The following is an 11,057-nucleotide window of genomic DNA, read 5'->3' as shown; positions in this document are numbered from 1 at the left end:
CGGAGCCAAGAAAGGACGGGCCCAGGCTCCTTCCAAAATGAGGACCTTTGCTCGGGGCTTGCAGAGGGAGGCGAGTCTGAATGCCCCCAGCCAGGACCCGGGAGCCGAGGAAGCTGGGGATGGCGAGACAGAGCTCAAGATGGCAGAACCGGGAGCAGACCTCATCAAGAAGGGCTCTGAACCTCTCCTGGAGCGGGGAGGGAGCTACAGGCCCGGGAGGGACGGGCAGACTTGGGCTTGAAGCTCCCTGGAACCAGGGCAGAGCCATCAGAGCCTGCTGACAAAGGTCCAGGCAGGCAGCGCCAGGGTCTTTCCAAGAGGCTGAGGAAGAGTTAGACTGCAAAGGAAACTGAGCGCAGAAGGAGCAGCTTCTTCCAATTGTGAAGACTTTCGAGAGTCCCGTGGATGGCAGGAGATGAAAGAAATGACCTCAGGGTATTCGCTGGAAGGTCCACGAAGGAATCGGAAGCTCCAGCGCTTTGGACTCATTGCAAAAGCCCCTGCTGTTGGGAACGATGGAAGGCAGAAGGCGAAGGGGTGGCAGAGGATAAGGCGGAGGATGGTGTTGTGGGAACGGGGCAAATGAGTTTGGACAGATCTGGGGAGATGGCAGAGAAGGGAGGAGGAGGACAAGGTGAGGTCCCTCTGTAGTCTGCTGTCCACCTTGGCCATGGCTTGCCTCCCGAGGAGCACGCATCATTTAACGTCATATCTGCAGTGAACTTTGAGCCCAAGAATAGAAAATCTGACCCTGCTTCCATTTCTCCCCATTTGGTGAGAAGTGATGGAACCAGTTGCCATGATCTTTGTTTTCATTCCTTTCCCCTTCTGGCCAGGTTGTCTACTCTCGTCTCATTCTCATCAAAAGCTTTCTTAATTCCTCCTCACTTTCTACCATCAGAGTGGAATCACTGGGACAGCTGACATTGTGGCTATTTCTCCTGGCACTCTATCCAGCTTGGCATTTCACAGGAGACACCCTGCGTAGAAGGCAAATAACTAAGGCAACAAGATACAGCCTTGTCATGTCCTGTTCTCAAACTTTAAAAAAAAACTGTTATAACATTAACAACTTAGTAAAATCAGAGAGCAAAACAAAGTTTAATAATGCAAAGTCTCTTTAAAAAAAAAAGCATTCAGCCCAGGAACCAAGCATGTCAGTAGGATGTCCAAACATTTCCTAATCAAGTCTATAAATAAAGACTAGGAACAACATAAAAGACATCGTTAAAAATTGGAAGGTCATTTTTACCAATCAAGAAAAAAGCAAGTCTGGTTATAATACTTCATGACTTGGGTATCATGTTTATGTAAAAAATAAAATGATTAAACCAAAAAACCATTGAGAATATCGCCAGCTTCAGCTTCTCAGATTTGCTTTATGTGATTGGGTGTATTTGAATTGGGCAGCTAGGTGGCACAGTGGATAGTGCACTGGCCTTGATTCAGGAGGATGGGAGTTCAAATCCAGCCTCAGACACTTGCCACTTATTGGCAGGGTGATCTTGGGCAAGTCCCTTCACCCTGATTGCCTCACATCCGGGGCCCTCTCCAGTCATCTTGATTGATCTCTGGCCACTGGACCCAGATGGCTCTGGAGGAGAAAGTGAGGCTGGGGACTTAGCACAGTCCCCATCCACCCCACCCAAATCCATGTGCTTCTCATGGCATCACCTCCCAGATGTCATGGTCTTCTTTGAGAAAGAAGGACAAAACATGACTATTTGAATTAATAAATAAAAAAATTGACCAAAAGACTTGGCTAACAATTTGAATGGACCCGATACTAAAATCTCCTTTACATTTTTCTCAAATTCATCTTCAAGTGTTTCCATTATGGATTAATGGGGGGGGGGGACCAATCCTATGGAAACCTTCTTACATTCAAAGGATGAACCTATTTATTCTAAAATACTTCTATTTCATACCTCTCCTAAACACAGAGGCTCCTCCAAATCTGTCAAATATCAAAATGTTAGCTAAAGGTGCAATTCCAAACAAAATAGACAGAAACATTTCCTTATTTCTTTAGGTTAACCTGAGACCACATCTCTTTATGCTCATCTAGGATAGGGAGCTGCTTAGGATTCAAATTTTAAGAAGAATTAAAATGTAAAGGCTTTTGAACTCAAATTAGGTCACATGGGATGAGTATTTCCAGAAAAAGATTCCCATTTGTGCTTGGGTCATTTCTTCCTCCCTCTCCCACAAAGACTTGTTGTCTTGGCCCTTAGCAAAAGGATACTTCATCTCAAATTACTGTAGTTCTGAGGTTGTTGGAGTTAAATAAGCCTTATCTCGATCTGGTTTGGAAGATAGCCCTTTAGTCCTGCTGGCTGATGGAGCCAGCAGGTGGAAATAATAAGGTGCATGTTTCCCATGGATTTTTTCAAACCAATACTGAGTTTGTATAACCACATGACTTCATAGTTGTGATTTCAAGAAAGAAGACATTTCTTCTTCATCTGTTTCTTGCAGGTGATATAAGAATGCAAGAAATTGGGCGGCTAGGTGGTGCTGTGGATAGAGCATAGACCCTGGACTCAAGAGGACCTGAGTTCAAATCTGACCTCAGACAGTTAATGATTACCTAGTTGTGTGGCCTTGGGCAAGTCACTTAACCCCATTGCCTTGCAAAAACCTTAAAAAAAAAAAGAATGCAAGAAATCTCTAAGCTCCTGAAGTGTTTCTCATAACAATGACTCCTTGAAATGCAGGTATCATCTTTTTCTCCAATTTGCATGGTTGATTATTTCCCTATTGGGCTCTACTGAGACTTTTAGGTGTTCAGATCTACACTAGTCCTTTTCCAGTCTTAAACCAATCGGTTTTCCATATTCAGTCCTAACATTTGCTTCTTGGCAAAGACAAGTAAGATGATGTGGCTCTCCCATCTCCTTGAGGACTTACCACATTTTGCTGTGGTGCACATAGTCAAAAGGCTAGTGGAGTCATTGAAGAAGCAGATGATTTGGGGGAACTTCCTTGCTTTCTCCATAAACCAATGAATATTGACAATTTGGTCCCTAGTTCCTCTGCCTCTTTAAAAACAGCCTGCTCTTCTGGTAATTCTTGGTTCCCGCAACCCTCACTTTCAGAATCTCAAACACATCTTGCTTGGTTTGTGTGATGAGCTCAATTCTTCAGTAATTTGAACATTTTCTGGCATTGCCCTTCTTTACGATTGGGACTTCAATGGATTTTTTCCAATCTGGGGGTCACTGTTGCATTTTCTAAGTTCCTTGGCATATGAAGTGCAGGACTTTTATAGCATCCTCTTATAGGGTTTCCGATAGCTCAGTTGGATTTCCATGATTTCCACCAGTCCTTGGTAGCAATGCTTCCTAAGACCTACTTGACTTCATTCTCCAGGCTGTCTGGCTGTAGATCAGTAACTACACCATCTTGGTTACTGGCAATGTGAAGATCTTTCCTGTATAGTTCTTTTGTGCATTCTTGCTACCTCTCCTTTTTTTTCCCCAATGACATGCAAAGATAGTTTTCTTCATTCATCCTTTCACAAACTTTTGAGTTCTCCATTTTTCTGCCATTCTCACTTCCCTCCCCCCTTCCCATGGCAGGGAGGAATCTGATATAGGTTGCACATGTGCAATCAAATTTAATACATTACCATATTAGTCATATTGTGAAAGAAGAATTAAAATTAAGTGGGGAGGGGACCATGAGAAAGAAAGAAAAACCATAAAAGAAGTTTTAAAAAGTGAACAGAGTATGTTTTGTTCTGTATTCAGATTTCATAGTTTTCCATGCCACATTCCAGCCACATTCTGGTCCAGGTCCAGGCATTTTTCCATAACGGGTCTCTCAGGATTGTCCTTGAACACCAAACTGCTGAGAAGGAGCTGCATCCATCATAGTTGATCATCTCATAATATTGCTGTTACTGTGTACAGTGTTCCCCTGATTCTACTCCCTTCACTCAGGATGAGTTTATCTTGTCACCTCTTCTTAATCTCATCTGCTTCTGTTAAATCCCTATATTTTTTTCTTTTATCATGTTCATTTTTGCATGAAATGTTCCCTTGATATCTCTAATTATCTAGAAATGATCTCTTGTTTTTCTCATTCTATTGTTTTCTTCTCTTTCTTTGCATTGCTCATTTAAGAAACCCTTATCTGTATGTCTGCATTCAGCTGGGGTATATCCTTCCCTTTTCCCTTTCCCTTTCCCTTTTTTCCTCTTTCCTCAGTGATGTGTAAAACTTCATCAGGTAGTCATTTTTATTTTTTCTTTGAGATGTTTCTGTTCCTACTTTCTGTATAATATTGTAAATCTCTGTTCATCATTCTTTAGGTACTCTGGAGATCTAAGCCTTTACAGCTATTTATTAGGGGTGGCTAGGTGGCACAATGGATAGAGCACCACCCTTCGAGTTAGGAAGACCTGAGTTCAAATGTGATCTCAAACACTTAATAATTAACTAACTGTGTGAACTTGGGCAAGTCACTTAACCCCATAGCCTTGTGAAGAACCCCTGCCTCCAATAAAACTATTTATGACCTACCCTTCATATTCATAAGGGATGTTATTTAGGCTGATGGTTTCCCCTACTTTCTTCAATTTAAGTCCAAATTTTGCAATTAAAAGGTTCCTGATCTCAGCCACATTCTAGTCCAGGTCTGAATAGAAAGAGGGGTGGAACCAAGAAGGCAGAGTAAGTCAGAGCAACTTTCCTAGATTCATCTCCAAACAACTATAGAATAATGCCTCAAAGTGAATTCTGGAGCGATAGAATCAATAAAATTGTGACAGAGTAAAACAATTTTCAGCTCAAGGTAACTTAGAAGGTTGGCAAGAAAAATCTTTCTCACTCAGGTAAAAGGGGAGACCAGTCCAGTGCAGGTGGCATTCAGGCAAGCCAGCAGCAGGTTGCATCCCAGTAAACCAGTGGTGAGACCTTGCATAAAGGGCACAACAGGCCAGCAGCACAACCTTGAACTTCTGGTACAAGAAGCTTGGGATAGTGCCCCCTGCTTTCCAAGAATAGAATCCAACTTTAGTATAAAATTAAAGTCATGAAAGAAAAGGAACTAGAAACAAACAAAAAAATCAAAACCAAAAAACCTGACCATAGAAAGTTACTACAGAGAAGACCAAATCACAAACTCAGAAGAGGAAAACAATGTCAAGATAGCTACTTGTGGAACCTCAAAGAAAAAAATGTGAATTGGTTTTAGGCTCAAAAGAACTCCTCAAGAACTCGGAAAGGTTCTTAAAAATCAAATAAAAATGTAGACAAAAAAAGGGAAAAAGAATTAACAGCTTGGTAAAGGAAGCACAAAAAATGGAAAAAAACATAAACAAATTCACTGAATAAAACAACTCCTAAAAAAAGTAGAATTGGACAAATGAAAAAGGAGGTTCAAAAGCTCACTGAAGAAAATAATTCCTTAAAATCAGAACTGGAAAAGTAGAAGCTAATGACTGCATGAGACTTCAGGAAATAATAAGATAAAACAAATTTTTTAAAAAAGAAGAAAATAGGGGCAGCTAGGTGGCACTGTGGATAGAGCACTGGCCCTGGAGTCAGGAGGACCTGAGTTCAAATCCGGTCTCAGGCACTTAATAATGCCCTAGCTGTGTGGCCTTGGGCAAGTCACTGAACCCCACTGCCTTGCAAAAATCCTAAAAAAAAAAAAAGAAGAAGAAGAAGAAGAAGAAGCAAATATACTATAGCAAACTGGAAAAACAGCTAAGCTGGATAAGAGACCTGAGAATTTAAGAATTATTAGACCACCTGAACACCACGATGGAAAAAGAGCCCAGACATTATTTTTCAAGATATTATCAAGGAAATCTGCTCTGATATTCTGGAACCAAATGGTAAGATAGTATATGAAAGAATCCACTGGTCACTTCCTGAAAGAAATCCCTAAATGAAAAATCCCAGGAATATTACAGGCAATTCCAGAGCTCCTAGTTCAAAATGCAAATGTTGCAAGCAGTCAGAAAGAAAAAATTCAAAGTCATAGATGCACAGTCAGAATTACACCAAGGTTAGCAGCTTTTGATGTTCTGGAAGGCAAAGGAGCTAAGATTACAGACAAGAATCACCTACCCAGGAAAACTGAATGTAATCCTTCAAGGGAAAAATAAATATTTATTGAAATAGAGAACTTCCAAGTATTTCTGATGAAAAGGCCAGACGGAGCTCAAGAGGAGCATAAATCTTAAGGGATTCAATAAGGTGAAACCATTTACATTCCTACCTGGGAACACCATATTGTAAGCCCTAAGAACGTTATCATTATCATTGTTATTATCATTATTATTATTATGGTGATGACGATGACAATTAGAAGGCGTAGACCTAGACAGAGGGCACAGGTGATGGGACAATATTAAAAAAAATTGAGAAGTATAGCCAAGTAGCATATCAGTCCAAAAGCACATGATTTAAATGGCATGATTTACATTTGAATGGCATTTATAGGATTCATTAAGATTCTTCTCTCGCTATTTGCATTTTAGCATGCGATTACACTTCACATTAGTCACTTTCAATTGAAGCTTAGGTTGAAGCTTCTTAATTGCACAGTGAACGGACATTTCTTTCAGACCGCAAGGACATTTCTTTCAGACCGCAACCAGAACTGAGAAATGCTATTGAAACTGTACTTGAACTCAGAAATTATATACAATTCAAGTTGGTCATGGGAATGGAGATCTCACTTCACTTTTTAGATTTTGACTGTACAAGACATGTCTAAAGCAGTTTGACTCATGAGATTCAAATGCCAGTTGTCATCAGGTTGGCTTTACTGCAGTTTTGCATAAATATCTATTTATATGTGTGTGTATATGCTCAAAGGCCTACAAAAGCCCAGGAGGTCATGATTTTCTGACTCTTGGGCTACTGCAGTAATGCAGGCCTGAAGCCATAAGGGCCTGTACCAAGGTGGGACTAGAGTCAGAGCAGAGGAGAGATGCTACTGTGGTGAGATCGACAGGCCTTGCCAATTGATTGGATATGGGGAATGAAGAAGAGTGAGAAGCATGAAGGATGATGCCTGGGCCTGGCAAGATATACCCTCAACAGATATAGGGAAGATAGGAAGAGAAGCCTTGAGGACAAAGATAATGAGGTTTGCTTTGGACCTATTGAGTTCAAGACATCTACGGGACATCCAGTTTGAGATGTTCAATAGGCAACTGGAGATGTGAGACTGGGGAGCAGCAGAGAGACTGGAGTGAGACAAATATGGCTTAGAATCATCAGCTTGGAGATGCTATTTGAATCCATGGGAAATGACAAGATCAGCATTCAAAATAGTATAGAGGGAGAAGAGAGGAAGCCCTGTGGGACACTCACAATTAACTAGATAACGATCTAGCCAAGGAGATGAGAAGGAGAGCCAGGAACACCTTGAGAGGAGAAAGCATCCAGGAGAATAGGACTGAGAGTGTCAAAGACCGCAAGAAGAATGAGGATTAAGAAAAAGACCACTAGATCTGGTCATTATGAGAACATTGGTAACTTATGGAGAGAGAGCTCTTGGTAGGGTGATGAGATCAGGAACCAGACTGGAGAGAGGCAAGAACAGAGAGGAAAGGAAATGGAGGCACCTGCTGTGGACAGTCTCTCCAAGGAATTCAGTCACAAAAGGGAAGAAAAATGTAGGATGTTAGCCAGTAGGGATGGATGGATTGGGGAGTTTTTTGGAATGTGGGGGAGATATGGGTCTACATTTGGGCAATGGAGGAAGGAAGAGATTCAGGTTCCTGATCTGGTGCTGGTAGACTGTCCAGGTTTCCAAGACACACAACAACGAGGTCAGCACAATACTCTGTAGACCTTCAATACCTCTCAAATACTGAGCTAGCTCTGGCAATGCAGGTGTCAAGCTCACTGTCCATGTGCACCTCCCTGACAGGATGCTGCCAAAGGAAGGGAACTTGTCCACAGTATTCAAACCTTCTCCATCTGCTTCTCCATCTCTATCATATATGACAGGGGTGGTGCTGGCTGATGGCACAGGCAGCAGAGAATCGAGCCATACTTTGTGGCATCTTAGCTTCAGAGGCTGCATGCATTGAGGGCACTATCATCTGAGCACAGTCTACCCACGCCATGGAAGGATATTGAATTGCTTCCAATTGTATTGTCTTAGGAAGATTCTAAAGGTCATTATCAGGATAAGGGACTGGACACTTATGTCCTTTCTCAATCTAAACTGCTAAAGCAGCCAAAATATTGTAGAGAACATAATTCTGATGGCCACTCCAACTGCATTCCCAGAAGTCTGGAGAACTCACACAAGGCAAGTGCCCATAGAGGCATCTGAAGAAGTGATTCAAAGACACTCTCAAGACCTTCTGAAGAACTTTGGAACTGCTGACATGATTTGTGAGACATTGGCACAGGACTGCTCAGCATGGCATGCCCTCATCAGACAAAGCAGAAATGCAGAGGCTCAAGGGAAAGATGAGATGCACAAATGGAGAACAAATGTTCCTATGGACTCTGTGTCCAACCTGTGGTAGAGCCTCCGACCTCCTAGTGGTCTGATCAGTCATGGTTGGACACCATGTACCTTGACCCTAACACTGTGATGTCATTCTGGTCCTCTTCAAGCATGGAGGACAAAACCCAAGCAGGGAAGAAGTGAACAGATGGCGAGATTGGTGGTAAGTGAGAGGGAGGGGATGACAAAGGGGGGCAGACCCAGAAGGGTCTCCAGATGCAGAGGGTCCACCTCTTCATGAGATGGGGAAAGGAGGTAATGTTGGCCATGCTTCCTTGCCTCCTCTGCCTCTGAAACTTTTCACTGGCTTTCCTCCATACCTCCCACACTCTCACTCTCATCTTTACCTCCCAACTTCCCTAGCTTCCTTCCAGACTCACTCAGCTCTCTTCTTCAGCCTTACCCAACTCCCCTTAGAGTTGGCGCCCATCCTCTGAGATTGTCTCCTGTTTGTCTTGGGTATATATTGGTAGAGGTTTGCTTGGCTGCCAGTTTCTTGAGAGTGGGGACTGGCTTCTGCCTCTTTTCATATCTCTTGCCCTGGGGTAGGAGTTGCCTGGCACATCATAGGGATTCAACAAATCCTCTATTCATTGATGAGTGAGTTCTTTTCTTGGGATGGGGCTTCAGGCCGCTTAGATCTTAGAAGCAAGGAGGTGAGTGTCATACAGACTTTGGTCCTCGTGTCCCTTAATCTGGAGTGTCTTCTTCATCCTTTCCAATTCTTTCCTGGCCCTGACTGAAGCCTCAAAGCTCCAGGAAGTCCTCACAAGGTTTACTGGAACCAATACAGACCAACTCTGAGAGTCATTTAAATATCCCTCCTTTAAAAAATTTTTTCAATTAATGAACCTTTATTTTCTCTCCTTCCCACCCTCTGATTTAAAAGAACAAACAAAACCCTTGTAACAAATATTCTTAGTCATGCCAAACAAATTCCCACATTGGGCACGTCCAAAACAATGGATGTCTGAACCTGCCCCAGATCATCCCTGCTCTGAGGGAGGCAGGAGGTGGGCAACTTGCTTCCTTCTCAGTCCTCCAGAGTCATGCTATTCCCCATGTCTATCCATCGATCTGCCTCCAAACTCTCTCCTCTGCTCTTCTCGGGGCTTGTTCTCCCTGGGATCCTTTGGGAAGGACTATAGAATCCCAGCATCAGAGTTAGAGCTGAAAGGGGCTGCATCAGTCAGCTAGTCCAAGCCTTCATTTCACAGGATAGGAAATTAAGGGTAAAAGAGGATTCAGACCAGAATCTTCCCCGTGCCAAATCCACTCTGCCCACTCTACCATCCTAAGACATGTGAATTGTGGAGCAGCGGTGATAGGAAGACAAAAACTCTCTCTCACACACCATCCTTGCAGTCCAGTGAGGCAAAAATGCCCTACCATTTGACAAGGGAAATGAGGGGTTTTTTTGAGTCAGAGAACCCAGGTTTCTTTGTTGGCATCATGAAGCCCCCACCTGTGGGACTCTAGGCAAGAACTGTCTTCTGAGCCTGGGTTTTCTATTCTATAAAATGGGGGTCTTGGCCTTCATGACCCTGCCTGGGTGAGCTAACACCTAGACAAGGAAGTATCAGTGACTTCAACCAGAGCAGGTCAGACTCAGTCCTTTTTTTTCAGGGTTGCCAACCTCCTGGCTAAGGGTAACCTCCATAGTTTTCCTGGACCTAAGAAAATGTTTTTTTTTAATCTCTTACAGTTCTTATAGAAGAGATGGAAAGGGCCAGACTAGAACAATCAGACTGATCAGCTCTGGCTGAAATGCCACGAAGACTTAATTGAAATACAACATTTGACTGCTGGAAAAAAGTTCAAAAATCTCTTTAAGACCACAAGGGCAGAAACAAAATGATCTAATTAATGGGGGAGCCAACCCATAGTTGCAGAGAGGGGCCCTTTGTGCCAGGAAGTTACTCAGTGGGACCATAGGAGAGCAGACTGGTTCCATCAATGAACGACAGCATCATTGACTTGGCTCCAGTCTATGGATGCTGAAGTGGATGGGGGGGTTTGGGGAGAAGTATGTTCATGCCATGAAGAGACAAGGAGAAGGTGATGGCCAGAGAGCAGAGAATGGAAATATGGCAACTTGGACTTTTCTGAAATTGGGGTTTGGTGGCCCAACAGGAAGTAATTTCCATATTTATATCTCAACGATGATTATTTCCACAAGGGTACTGCAACTTAGGAGGTGAAGAAGGCGGAAACCATGTCCTTGCTACCCAGATGATGTGGATTTGTGAATTGTTCAGACAAGACAGATCCAAGATGAATATGAAATAAAGAGCTAACAGTGGGATGAGTGATGGGTTATTGTTTCATGCTTAAACATTTGTTCAAGGCCTTTTATGTTTCTGTTGTGTTTTAAATATTTCTTTTCTGGTGGAGGAAATAAATAAACTGTCCTCTATCTGATATTTACTCTATACAATGAGCACCCTTTTCTAGAAGGTTCTCTGTTCATCTCTTTTTAGGAGAGACTCTAAACAGAAGTCATACATAAATTTTATTTAAGAAAATTTCCTGAAAGGCCAGGGTGGGGCCATAATGAACTAGAGAGTGGG

This window comes from Macrotis lagotis, chromosome 1 (assembly GCF_037893015.1).
Source record: "Macrotis lagotis isolate mMagLag1 chromosome 1, bilby.v1.9.chrom.fasta, whole genome shotgun sequence".
Lineage (NCBI taxonomy): Eukaryota > Metazoa > Chordata > Mammalia > Peramelemorphia > Peramelidae > Macrotis > Macrotis lagotis.
This window is presented reverse-complemented; position numbering follows the sequence as displayed.